The 13611-nt window shown below is 36.6% G+C and overlaps 1 long non-coding RNA gene across 1 annotated transcript in view; it reads left to right on the plus strand.

Annotated features, from left to right (window-relative positions):
• The first annotated feature begins 10 nt into the window (after positions 1-10).
• The window catches only part of LOC135990460 (uncharacterized), a 55021-nt gene continuing 41420 nt past the window's right edge, over positions 11-13611 (plus strand). Inside the window, exons 1-2 of the long non-coding RNA XR_010606413.1 lie at positions 11-968; positions 9669-9738. This is a non-coding gene — a long non-coding RNA (uncharacterized LOC135990460). The remainder of the gene's footprint in view (positions 969-9668; positions 9739-13611) is intronic.

Consider the following 13611-nt stretch of genomic DNA (forward strand, 5'->3'; position numbering starts at 1 on the left):
AGGGGCCGCTGAGTGGCTCGCGCGGCGGGAGCGCGCGGGCAGGGCGTGTGGCGGCGTCTCGCGGCGTCGCCGCGCGGGGGCCTGGCTGCGCCTCGCCGCCCTGAGGAGAGCGGGCCCGGGCGGGGCGGGCGTGCGGCGCCTTCGCTCCCTGCTCCGGTTCGGCTTCCCGGGACGGAACACCCGCGCTGGTCATCGCCGTGCCAGCAGCCGAGCGGCGAAACGAGTCAGCCCGATGGCGGACACTGACTGAACTGTGTGATTTTAACCGTAGGTGAGACAGGCTGGTAGCCGTAATCGCTTCAGTGACCTGAGGATAAAATATATAAAAGCCTGATTTGCTGTGAGTGTCAGGCCAGGGACAAAGTTACCCACGCTAAATCTGCTCCGAGTGGATGTCAGCAAGCAGGGTGCAGCTGTCAGGTCGACAGGCCTCGTGCATTAGCAGGCCGCCGCACTGGGCGGGTAAAGCTGTGCCAAACCACAGCTGCAGCAATGAGCTCCTGAGGAATGGAGTTACACAGTGCGCTTTGATACACGTACCAACTGTAATAAGTGACTTTGCTGTTCCCCAGTCGCCCTAAATTAACAAGTATGTTGCCGCTCGTATCCTGTGGAAACATGTATGTGTACACATACGCAGGCAAGTCGCAAGAAGAGCTAGAGGCCACGAATGCATTGCAAAGAGCAAGTTTTATTTTAGTTACCTCTCTACTGGGGGATCTCCGAAGTCGCACTTGAGCTCCCAGGCAGAGGTGACACAAGCGGGGACGCAGGCGCTGGTAAGTTCAGCCCTGCTGGAAGATCGCTGGGCCTGCTGAGCTCGCCTGTATTTCAAGGCTTCAGGCAGGCGCAGCCTCCTGCTCTTTCTCACAACAAAGCAGGAATCTCAGACATAGTGATAAGGTGCCTGGAGTTTCTCACAGGCCTATGTTATCTAACACAGAAGTTCTACTCATCAAGCACGCAAGGTCAGTAAAAGAATTAGTGTGATGTATGTGCTTTTTCTACAGACAGGTGCAAGTCACTTTGAGCGTATTTACATTTAACTAACCTCCTCGCCAATCTTGCACTATATTCCCATACAATATATCAAACTTTTCTGCTTTTTTTTTCCTAACTGCTGAGCTGGGGCTACTGGCTACTGTCTCAATGAAGTGCTTGATTCCTCAGGCTGCTGTTCTTCCAAAAACTGCTCACCAGAGCAGAATTAATATGGACAACTCAAATAGTTCAAGTGGAGCGTGTATTCACAACACCATGAAATAAAGTTTTTAGCGGCAATAACTATCAGCTCCAGAGAGGATTAAATTTTCTGCTATTACAAATTGGAATAAATTATTTAAAATCACTGGATCTGCAAACATTTCGGTCTGGTGAGTATACCTTCTGAACTCCTGCTGATAAGTACTGGAAAAAGACTGCATTTGCAGTCAAGATCTGTGAGGGTGCAGTCCTCTTCTGTATCATAAACTGAACAGGTTGGTTGGTACTTCACTGGGTAACTCCCAGGAGAACTTCAATTGCTGCAGGAGTCAGCGTTGATTATTTACTCCTCTGCAGTCTTCCATGTGAGTCAGAGTTCATACTATACCCTAAGAAAAATTAGAAAAACTGTCTGTTGTCTAGATGGCTTCTGATCATTGAATAACCCCAATGCATTTCATAAGAGTGTGGGTGTTACCTTTCAGAAAAACGATAAGTGAAACTGTCAAAGAAAATTGTATGACGTGCAAGAGAAGGGGTTGCATTTTTCTTCTGAGATGGAAATATGAAGATGATAGTAATGAACTTCCAACGACAGCTGTCATCTTAGAATTTATTTGCCAGAAATTTCTAATATCATTTACAATAACGTGTAATGTGTGTACCTTGGAACAGGAATGTGTGTTTTATTTCTGTATTTTACCTATGCTTCTTGCTTGGCCATAAAACATTAATTTGTATTTGAAGCTTTCCAGCAATATTTTTCAAATTTCCATTTAAAATTATGGATGTAGGAGCCAGATATTTCACATTTGTAATCAATTTAGCCAGTTGATTTTTGGTGATTGATCTTCAACATTTAAGTGTATTTCTTGGTCCTGAACCTACATATATCTGCTGAAGGTCATGTTATTTTTTACATTAGTCTTTCATTTTAGAACCCAGAAACTAGAATAGCTAATTTTTGCAGCACTAACATCCCCCTTTTTCTTTGTAAATGATAGCTATAGATTTCAAATAGCTCTATCTGGGTCAGTTTAGCAGTGACACAAACACTGACAGAATGGTAACTCTATACAAATAAATTTGTGATTTTTTTTTTTTAGCACTCACTGATTTCACAAGTAATAGCAGTTTAAATAATCTGATATATTTTTCATCGGCTGGAAGGCTCTTGAGGTATACGCTGGGAGCACAGGTTTGAGAAAACATACTGGTTGTAGATGTGTTTTCTTCTTGCCTCAGCTTCCTGGTGATAGCATCTTTTGCTAGAGTGAACCCCAATTTGATAATGGTCTCTAAGAATGTGGAGGAGTTATACTGTGAGCTGGACCTTCTCTGTATCTGGGACCGGGAAAACAGCTTTTAGGGGGTTTTACACATCAATCCTATGCACTGGGTCTAGGATGAACAGGGCTTGGTTAAGACGTGAACATCAGCTTTAACAGCAATTGTGTACCCATGTAAACAGAATTTGTGTATTATTGAGAAGTTATTTTAAGACATGTAAAGGAATGACAAAGATAAATCAGGTCTCTGCTGCAGATGGGCAGGAATCCAGACTAAAGACAACAAGGTATCATTTGACTTAGAAGAGCCTCTGCTTTTCGAGAATATCACTTTGTGCTGCCTGAATCAGAAGAAGGGTAGATAGCAAAGGCAAGCAGGCCCTCATCTTGTTTTGTCACCTCATTGTGCTACTGGAGAACAGCAATTTGCTCTGGATCATGAGCCCAAGGTCTATGCTGGAGAGAGTGGTTCCCTCCTTCCCTTCCCAAGGAAGTGCCACAGCTGCACTGTCCTCTCTAGTAGTATGAGGGACTGTGAAAAGGCAGTCTCTGGCCTACCTTTCTCCATTAAGGCTCCATTTTTATTTTCTTTTTTTCTCATATTTCAGGAAAATGAAAAGTCCATATTACAAGCTTACTGGAATTGAGATTATCAGCAAGATCTCATCCCATAATATAAAGCTATAACTTTGCTAGTATCCTTTAATAGTCTGTGCTTTTCCCTTAGAAAATTTGCTCCATTGCTAATGCAGGCTTCTGTCTGTCCTTCTCCCTCCTTCCTATTCTTGTTAAATGGACATATTTTTTTTCTGTTGTGTCAAAATGAGGTGATGTTGAACGATGAGTCCTTTCTGAGATGAGAACACTTTTGCAATCTGGTAACCTTTGGCACAAAACACATACACTAGTGAATGGTCCAGCACTTAAGAGTGATTCACTACTAAGTATTATAGAAAACAGGTTTACCAGTCAAAAAATTTCAAGGCGACTTCTCCTTCCTCGGTGTGGTCTGTGTATGGTACTCTCATTTTTTTCTATTATATGGTTAAGAAGAGAGGAGATAATGAGAGCTTCTTAAGGGAACCTGTAATGTACCAAAACCTGCACCAGTTTTAATGGTTCTAAGAGAGAGTATGAAATCTGCCAAGAGATCAGCCAAAAGGAACTATTTTCAGATCTGTTGTATGCCAGGCTATATTCTACCCTCAGTTTGTGCACCTGTCTCCCATTAACATTTATGGAAGTTTTGTGTGTTCATCAAAGGTAGAATACATTTGAATATTTGTTAAGATGATAACAGAGTTCCTTTTGTATGTATTATGTTAGCACTGTTGCCCCAAAAGATAATAGGATAAATAAGGAGAGAGAAAGTGTTCACTTTCTTCAGGGGCTTTTTTAAACTTTCAATTAGAAATTCAGTTATTTTGCTGTATGTAAGCCAAAGGAGTATCTTATATAATCTTAAGGTATGTTTTAGATTAGAATTAATATGAACAAAGGCATACTAACTCATTCTAGAAATGTTAAATAATTACCCATATCAAGTACTTCATAATTATTTACAAATGAAACAAGAGCTAAAAAGACTAACTGACAAGACCACAGGGATTAGCATTTAGCATTCCTAGCTTCCAGTCTTCTGTTATTACCATAAAATAATATTTATTCTTCTGTAACTGTTAACTGTAACAGTTAACTTCTCATGTTTTCACATTCATTTGAGAATTAGTTGAGTCACAGACTCAGTTCTATTCAGTTAGGACTGGTGCCATGGGGTCATTTTACTGCTAACAGCCATGTAAGTAAAGGTAGAGTTTTTTCCTTTATGGGCTCTTTAATAAAATACTTGCTGGTGTGTTGGTAGAAGGTCTGAAAAATTAGATGGGCTTGAACTACAAAGCAAACACATAAACAGCAATTTTTAATGTAAAAATTTTCTCAGAAATCTCCTACTTTTAAACTTAAACAAATCTTTGCTTTTAACATGTCACAAGGCAGTAGATAGTCAGAAATGTATTTATTACTAGCAGAACCCAAGCTCCTAGGCCATATTTATAAAACACCTCATCAGAAAGGAGATGACGCAGTAAATCTCCTGTGACAATTACTGCATCCATCTGGTTCACAGTAAGTACCCAACTGGAACATATCACAAGTGGCAGGGCAAATGCAGCAAGAAGGGACAATATAACAGGGAGGTGTTCCATGTCCCAAACAAATCTATAGGGACTTGGTCCAAACTGGAAGTAGCTCTTCTGTGGCTGAGTATTTATTATACCAGAGTATGAGAGAACTTCATTCTCCTTGTTCACAGAGGTAATGTGCTAACAGTGGTGTTTAACCTTACATCATTTGGAATGTTTGTAAGGGGATTTCCTGTGGATCTTGCAACAGTTTCTATGCAAAAAAAAAAAAAAAAATTTAAAAATCTGGTTGGCTGTCAGTGAAGACTGTTGTAGCTAAACTGTATTTGAATTTGATTTGGATTTTTGTTGCATTTCAAAAATGTTAAAATCAATCACTGAGAATCTGCAAAATTTTGTGTGTGTTCCTATGAAAAAAATAATAGAAAAAAGTTTAAAATTCACACCACACATAATATACAGTAAATATGATTTGGATAGCTAAACCCATCTACTTTCTAGTTTAGGACTAACAGTTTAATTTTATATACTCCAAACAGGGTTTATTTTGTTTTATTTATAGATTGGTTTTCTAGACAAACACATCATATTGTCTTAACCTGTGGTTTGGTTTTGTTTTTTTTTTAAATCAAGATAAATTGGATCTTTCTACTTTGAACAAAAATTGACCACTCTAATATCCTGTTATTCAATCTATCTGACAAGTTGTTTGGATTATGTTTTCCTGTTAAATAGACTGATCTGTGCAAGCAGTTTGTTTTTTAAAAAAATATTTTGACCAGAAGTCATCTGTTTAGGTTTGAATGGTACATCAGTCAATGCCCTTATATACATCAGTGCATCTGTATTAAGACAAAGAGAAAAAACTGCAAAAGGCCTTCTGTCCTTCTGTAAAGCCTGTAAATGGAATATGTATGTGTGAACTTGTATAGACTTAAGTGTACATCTTTCCCATGACACATGATTTCAAGACTCAAGAAAACCATAAGATGATGAAATGCACACATAATGTTAAAAATTTAAACTACTAATCAGACTACTAATCTGAGTTTTTTAAAGGCTGAGAGAAGTATACAATTTCCTGCAAATAAGGTATGTTTTTCTGGTATGTATGTGTATAAGTGGATACTCTACTGCTGGGAAATCTTTATCCAGTAGACATTTTTAACCATAGGCTTCATCACTACAGGTCTTGAGCACTCTCTGTTCAGTTTTCTGTGAAGTCAAATCTGTAATTTCTGTCAGAAGAAGTTTTATAAGATTGGAGCCTGTTTGTCTCAGAGAAAGCGGTTTCTCTTTTTGTTTTGTTAAATTTTCAACTGGAATCTCTTCTGTCTGGATAGTTTTAATGGGAGAGTGGACAACTATTATAATATATGTTCAAGTACACTGATTCTGCTAAAGCAGGTTGGACTAAATCTCTGGATGCCCTTTCCAAGTCTGTGTCTCTATGGTGCTGTGAGTACAGAAAGAAAAAAAAACCAACTGATTTAATTATTCTCATGCAAGATCTTGTAAAACAACAATGTGGAATCATATGCAGCTTTAGTAGTTTACAATCAAACTCTGCTTTTCTGCAAAAAATAAACAATTTGAAAAAAATAAACTCAACTACATTATACTTGCATTAAAATATTTTTATAAAACCTAAATTTCATTTCACCATAATAAAACATAAAATACATGTTTATAGCTAGGGAAGTCCATTTATTTTACAGGAAACAGAATATGTTCAGATATTGTTGGAAAAAAACCTACATGTATGGTTTGGCAGGTCTTGTTCTGCATTACATATCCAAAGCAGTCTAACCTGTTAAATCTGATTTTTTTTTATAGCAATATGATAAAAATTAAACAACATAATTTTTGTTAGTATTGTGTATGCTAGAAATGCTAGCAAACTCCAACACGTATTTACAAATATGTATGTAGAAGCAAAACATACTTACAGATCTTTTCAGTCAGTGGAAGTATGTGATATATAAGCAGTACTCTCACTAATCAGGAAAATTATTTTTCATTTCACTATAGCTAAAAACTATTGTATCTTTTCTTGCTATTCATTACCCTGAAGGTGGCTGCAATTCAGAAGTGAGGAAAAAATCCATTATAGATGCTTGCTTAATTCGTTGTATATGTCCACAGACAGTTACTGACCAACTGTTGTGATATATTTACAAGAGCCATTTAGAGTTCAAGATTAAGTAAAAAATATAGATCATTAGATTTTATCATTTTATGTTTATCCTTTTAATGTTTACTGATAAATCAAGCATTTTGTAAAATTACTCTGGGAGAAAGAAGTTTGTGGCTAGTACCTAGAACAATTCAGCTTAAAATGGACCATTTTCCAAGCTCTTATCCTTGCTCTGGAATTGTGGGGGCAAGTGACTTAATTCCTGTCTTTTTCACCTTGATATCAAAGGAGGAAAAGTGACATTTTGCCACCAGTAGTTTTTGCCATTGGTTCCTAGGTGACAGACATATATTTATTTTCTCCTAGTATCGGTTTCTTAATGTGTCAAATTAACTGTATTTATTTCAATAACAATATTTCTTACAGTGAAAGCCAATTGAATTGATGTTTGAAAGGAAGCTTTTTGAATGGAAGGCACCATATAAAATTTGGAGTGCTATTAAAATCCTCTCTGTATATCACAGATTAAAACTTCTTTATTAACAAAAAATCAACAACTGAATCATACCTGCATCATTTCTGAGCTTTTCCTTCTGCCACATTTCATAAGCTGACACAGTTACCCTCATGACACAGGTATAAAGGGTGACAAATATTATCCAGAGCTTCATAGGCGTTAACTTGAAATCAGTCACAGAAATTAAAGTGACAGTTAAAAACTGCCCTTCCAACTCCTAGTTCCATGATCAACTCAGAAGAACATACTAGTTTTCTTAGATATCAGATTATATTTAGAAGTAAACATTTTAAATCACTGCAAATTCTAAATTTGTAAAGTTAAAAGACGACCTCTGTAGAGTGGAAGTTTCTGTGGGCCATTGTTTGAACTCCTGAAATATACTAAAGCAACTTACGTATTTATTTCCATTGAGAAGGCAAATTACTTTTCATAGAAAAGAATCAAATGCAGCAGACTGGCTATGGTATGTTAATAATAGGAGGTGCGACAGTGAGAGCAGAAGAACTGATGGGACACTTACGGTTCAAGGAATTCAGCACTTTTCATTTATGCTGGAAAAAATGTAAATGATGTCACTCTCACCTCCTAGTACAAAGTTATCAGACAGACATCACTAAGTGATATCTCTGACATTAAAATGACTGGAATGTTATTTCCTTCTGTTTCTTTTCTTTTGGAAATCTTACAATATCATTGCAAATTAAACAAAAATCCACATATAATGGTGTAAGAAACAAAGATCTGTCTGTAGTCTCAGGGCTGGATTATTGCCATTCTATCTCAAAGCTAATTGAAATCCAAGATGTTTGTATCAAAGCTGTAATGAGACACTGACAAATACCTTTCTGCCCCACTGGAAATGTAATCTTTCCATTGAACATTTTGTTCTGGTAAATTCCATCTGCAATAGGAATAGGCATTTTGCATTTGAATCAAGAAGGTCACTTCTTTGGATCAGATGATATGGTGTACACTCCACTTGCCTTTAGATGAAATTGATCCTCTACTGTGTTGAACAAAACTGTGAATTTTTTTACACCTAATTATCTTATTGTTTCATCTAGATGAATTTGAATTATAACACTACCGATACTTTTTGACGTTTGCGTATATCAGTATGACAGTTCTCTTAAAAGGCAGTTATTCACTAGGTAGTAATAGACTTTAAATATTCAGTTGCATTTCTTTACTAAATAAAACAGAATAAAATCACAGTGTTTCATTTATTGATAATTTATTATTATTCGATCATTTGATAGATCTGAATATTTGATAACATTTTCTTCACTTTTGCATCAGTAAAGAAATAGTTTGATGTGTAATTACTCAAACTTGTTTGAGTAAACTTATTTACTTCTGAATACCTAGAAACTATACTATGTGTGCAATACTTCAGTTGTTTTACTCATAAATAATCTCATTTACTTCAGTGAAGAGAGCTACCATAAAACTGAATGGCAGTTACAGCGTGTTCACTCATCTTTGGTGTTAAAACTTTCATGACCTTTCTTTGCAAATGTGGGTGGTTGGTTTTTTATAATATGAGGTAAATTATATGGAGTGTATGTGCAAAATCAGTATTTTTTTCCTCTTTTATTTTGATATGAATATATGCTCTTAGCATTTTCACTTCGTATCAAGTATGTAGATCATTTGTGCAAAAAAAATAAGGGAAAAGATATCTAGCTATGGAAAGGATAATGTGAAAGGCACAAATAGCAGCTAGTCTCTGCAGGTATGAATCTGTTCTTATTTAAATCAATGGAAATTTCACTGACTGCAGTGAATGCAGGATCAAGTCCTCAACTCTTTCTGAAAATCAATTAGATGCATTCTTAATAGGATTTCATGCCTTCGAAAATCTGTCTCTAAATTAGTGTTGGAAACGAATCAATTAGATATTGGAGTTCATTTTATTAAAATAGAGGAAATGCTTCAATTTACTGGCTTTATATTTATCCAAAAAGATTAAGCTATATCTGGGATTGTCAAATCACCTTGTTTTATTTGCTGAAACATGTAGGACTCAACAGAATGCTGATATGACTCCTTGTGTATTTGAATTGTTTTGGCACTGTGAAGAATAGAGCTGGTACTAGAAAGCTGAGAGATGGGAAATTGCTCTTAGGCATTGGACTGAAATACATTTTAGGCAGACTTTTTTATGGTACTGTAGCAATTGAAAATTCTGATTCAGTGTCTGCTAAGAAAATGTTGGAAATGCTTTTAGAAGTTTCTTAACTAATACTACATTTGTCAGTTCAGTAATAGTGGATAACCCAAAGTATAATCATTAGGGAAGACTAAGCAATTTTTACTGTAAAACTGTGGTTTATTCTGATTTGGATTTATTTTGAATCTTCCATTGTTCACAGGAGATTCAGTGATGGCTGAGGAGTGCATGACACAAGCTGGCAGGTGGTACAGCATAAGATTTGCATAAAGGTAATTTTTCTGTTTCTCCTATCTTTTCAGGCTCCTATCAGTATTTAGGCTCAATAATCTGTTTCCTTAAACTGCATTATTGTTAAAGGTAAAATTGACCATGAGATCATATAATGTGGTGTTATATATTATGATACACTGTGCTGTATTTACCCAGAGAACAGCATATTCTTTTGAAATCAGCCTGTTATATAGCTGTTATAGATTTCAAATTACGTTAACATCTATTTTGTGTAATTAAGATATGTTTTAATTGATATATTGTAATACAATGTATTTATTATTGTATAAATTACAATCATGTAATGTAGGTAATATATCAATACATGCATATAGTATGTATATTAACTTATGCATAATTCATATAATAAAGATATTGAGGTTATTATTAGTTTTATTTAATAAATTCAGATAGTAAGTCAAAAGATGCTCTAAATACTTTATAACTTTAGCAGAAGCAGAGAGGAGACAAGCTTCAGGAGGAATTTCAAATAAAAAAAAAATTGAAAGTGGTGTTCAAGGAGTTATTATGTATTACTTGTTTATAATTAGGGGAGGAAAAACCAACAAATTTGAATGGAAATAAGGAACTGTTGTAATCGGTAAATATTTAACAAAAACAACTGTATCTGTGTATGTTTGAAAGCCTGAGCCTTGAAAACTACTGAATGCATTTTCTTCAAACTAAAAATGGTAAAAATGTGACTGTTAGTCTGAAAAAAAGCGTGAGAAATGTTGGCCTGGAGGTGATTGTTTTGAAAAATTATTTTAAGCTAATGAAAAGAAGGTCATAGAATAAAAGTGCCATTTCAACCATATTAAGTGTAATAAAATCAGCTAATGCAGGAGTGCATTCTGGCAAGAATAAATAAGCATGGCAAAGCCTGATATGGTTAGTATGGAATACAGAAATGTATCCAAGTGAGTAGCAATTGAAAATCACAAAGAAAATGCAAGATTCCGTGATGACTGGCACAGGCTTATGAAGGAAGAAATCAAAATGAGTGCTGTATGTGCCAGAATATTTTAATTTCTAGAAAAGGCAGGTACAGAGTACAGGTACAGTCAGGGATTGGAATAACATTGAACTCTACTGTCTCTGAAGTCCACTGAAAACTCTGGAAGCAACCCTTACCTGAAGATACCTTTTTTCAAAGGGATTTGAGCCCGTTAGTGTGGGAATGGCTGACTGCTTGTGTTGTCTGTGAACTTTCATTTATTTGAGGCTAGGATAGCAATGCTTAGGTCCGTATGCACATTCTTCAAGACAAATACTGCTTTTGGTTATACACTTACAATCTTGTGAACAGACAAATTCTTTCTCAGCTTTTGCAGTTTCATTGGCTGGGTCCCACTGCTTGGTACCAAAAGACATTTCATCCAAGTCCACCAATAATGCTGCCTCCTTTGCTGGGCAGCGGTTGTTATTTTTGGTCACCAGCTGTGTAACTGTCAGTACAGACAAAGGAGCCAGGAAGTCTACTGCAGCACTGTGAAAGCTGTTGCAGATTTGTTTTGCAAGACCTTTCCAACTTCCGCTTAAAGGATGCGATAGAATGAGGACAAGATTTATTTCTGATTTTACATTGCTACAAACTTTAAGAAGCATACTCATACATTTCCAGCTGCTACTCTTAGTAAATATGGAGACCTGTGAAGGGGTGATGTAATTTTGTATCCCTCTATAAAAGCATATAAAAAGTGCTTTATTTTTTATTTAATAACTGTCCAGCAAACATATTTGTTCCCTTCATGCACGTCATCTGTTATTTGTGAATTATAACTAAAATGTAACTTTAAGGCTTTTAAAGCCAAGTATTTCCATAAAACCATATGAAGAGAATAAATAGTTATAAATGGAGAAGCCACTGTTTGTCTACAGCAAATACTCCATGAAGACCGATCTATCCAGTGCAGAGTAGAGGCTGAATATACAGAATTGCTGTCAGGGAGCAATGAGGGCTGGCTGGGAGCAGGGCAGGCATGGAAATGGCAGAAGGGTTCAACATCGTCAGGCAAGTTCATGGTGCTGAGGCAGGTCAACAGCCGTGCTGGAAAGGCAATCCACAGGTCATAACCAAACCCACTGAGGGTCAGGGTCCTGTGATCACTAGTGATGGGGTCAGGCAGAAACAAGGCCAGGAATTCAGGTCTACTGGGACACAAGCAAGGACTGAAGCCCCTGCATGTGTGGGTCAGGGTTCCAGGTGAGGCTGGCCAGGCCTTTTAAGGCCTATTAGCGTGTTCAAGGCCCTGACGATTGTAACATTATCTAAATTATTATCCATTGCATTTGGGACAGACTAAAATGATTTCAGAGGCTGTGTGTTACTGAGCTTTTGTTCAAATTCCTCATTACAGATGCAGTAATAACAGCAATTAATCCTCATGTAAATGTTCTTGTATTTTGAATCCCATTCTCTATATCTGCTCTGAAACAGTAGCCAGACAGTAGTAGTGCTCCCATTGCCACAGTGATCTATGAGCTATTCCTTAACTGCAACAGCAATTGATGTTTTTAACAAAAAGATCAAGCACTCAAGCAGAATTGCTAGGATAATACCTATACTGGAGGTCTTTTAACATAGTATTTTTACCTGATGCAATAGTCATAACAATAATGAGAGTAATGTTCTGGAGAATCAGAATTACACTGAATTTTGCCACTTTGTTGACCTAAACATGAATACTAAGCTTTGTGAAAAACCACAGTGCCCTGTCTACATCAGTACTCCCGCTATTACTGACACCATGAAATCACTGCCATAGTTGGCTACAGGAGAAAAAAGTCTCTTCCAGTATAGCCTGAGAGGACACGTAAGCAAGTGAGATCAAGAAGTAGCACTAGGGTACCACGTATAAAATGTCTTTCAGTAGTACTGAAACTAGTATATTCAGTGGATTATATCAGAAAACATGCTTACAAAGTCCATGTCCACAAATAGAGTATATTAAGAATAGAAGATGTTAGCATGTATCAGAGGGAAGAGCTTTACTTTTTGGTTATTTGAAATTGGCACTAATGCTCACTTTATCAGGGTCAAATTTTATGTGAGAATGCAAGATCAAATGGCGAAAGTACTGGAAGTTCCTGGTTTTGTGTAATACTTGCTACTTGCATATCTTGTGTGTGAGCTTATCGCTAAACTTGCAGGTTCTTATGTTATCTTTGTTGTGTCCTTTAACCAAGCTCGTACTTGCACAGAAGTTACAAATAGGAGTTTAAGAAGTCTGAGGTAGAGCACAGTAAAGAATTATTTTCAACATCAGAGATTAAGAAATACTGTATTTTAAGTGGGCCCTTTAAAATAATATAAAACTAAACACATAAATTCTGACATGACTGTGTATTTTATGTCTACGAACCTTGTAATTTTATTGTAAGGCAGATGACTCATCATATTGTATCAACTAAGGCCATTTTGGTAGTGCTTGCCACCTAGTGGATTACTGCTTGTATGCACATGTGAGAAGGATCATCTGCTACAAAAAATCTTTTCAAATCTGCTTATTATTCACACTATTTAATAATATCCTGCAGACTTTGAGTACCGCTAGATGGAAATTTTTTTGTTGGAATGAAATGCTAGTGAAAATTTAAATAAGAACGGCAAACATTTTCACTTTTATCCATTTTCTGATAGCTCTATTTATAGCTATTGCTTGACTTGGTGATAGGCAAAAGATGGAATTTGAGAACCAACGAGCAGCCTATGGACTCAAGCCCCAAGCTAACATATGTTAGTTGGTAGTCTCTGGTGACCACATCTAGCAAACCTAAGTGAGCTCATTGAAATTTATACCAGTTGTTTGTACTTCTATTAGAGATATCCGTGGCCCTGTCATTTTAGTTACAACCAAAGTTCTGATATG

The sequence above is a fragment of the Caloenas nicobarica genome, chromosome 6 (assembly GCF_036013445.1).
Source record: "Caloenas nicobarica isolate bCalNic1 chromosome 6, bCalNic1.hap1, whole genome shotgun sequence".
In the NCBI taxonomy this organism is placed as follows: domain Eukaryota; kingdom Metazoa; phylum Chordata; class Aves; order Columbiformes; family Columbidae; genus Caloenas; species Caloenas nicobarica.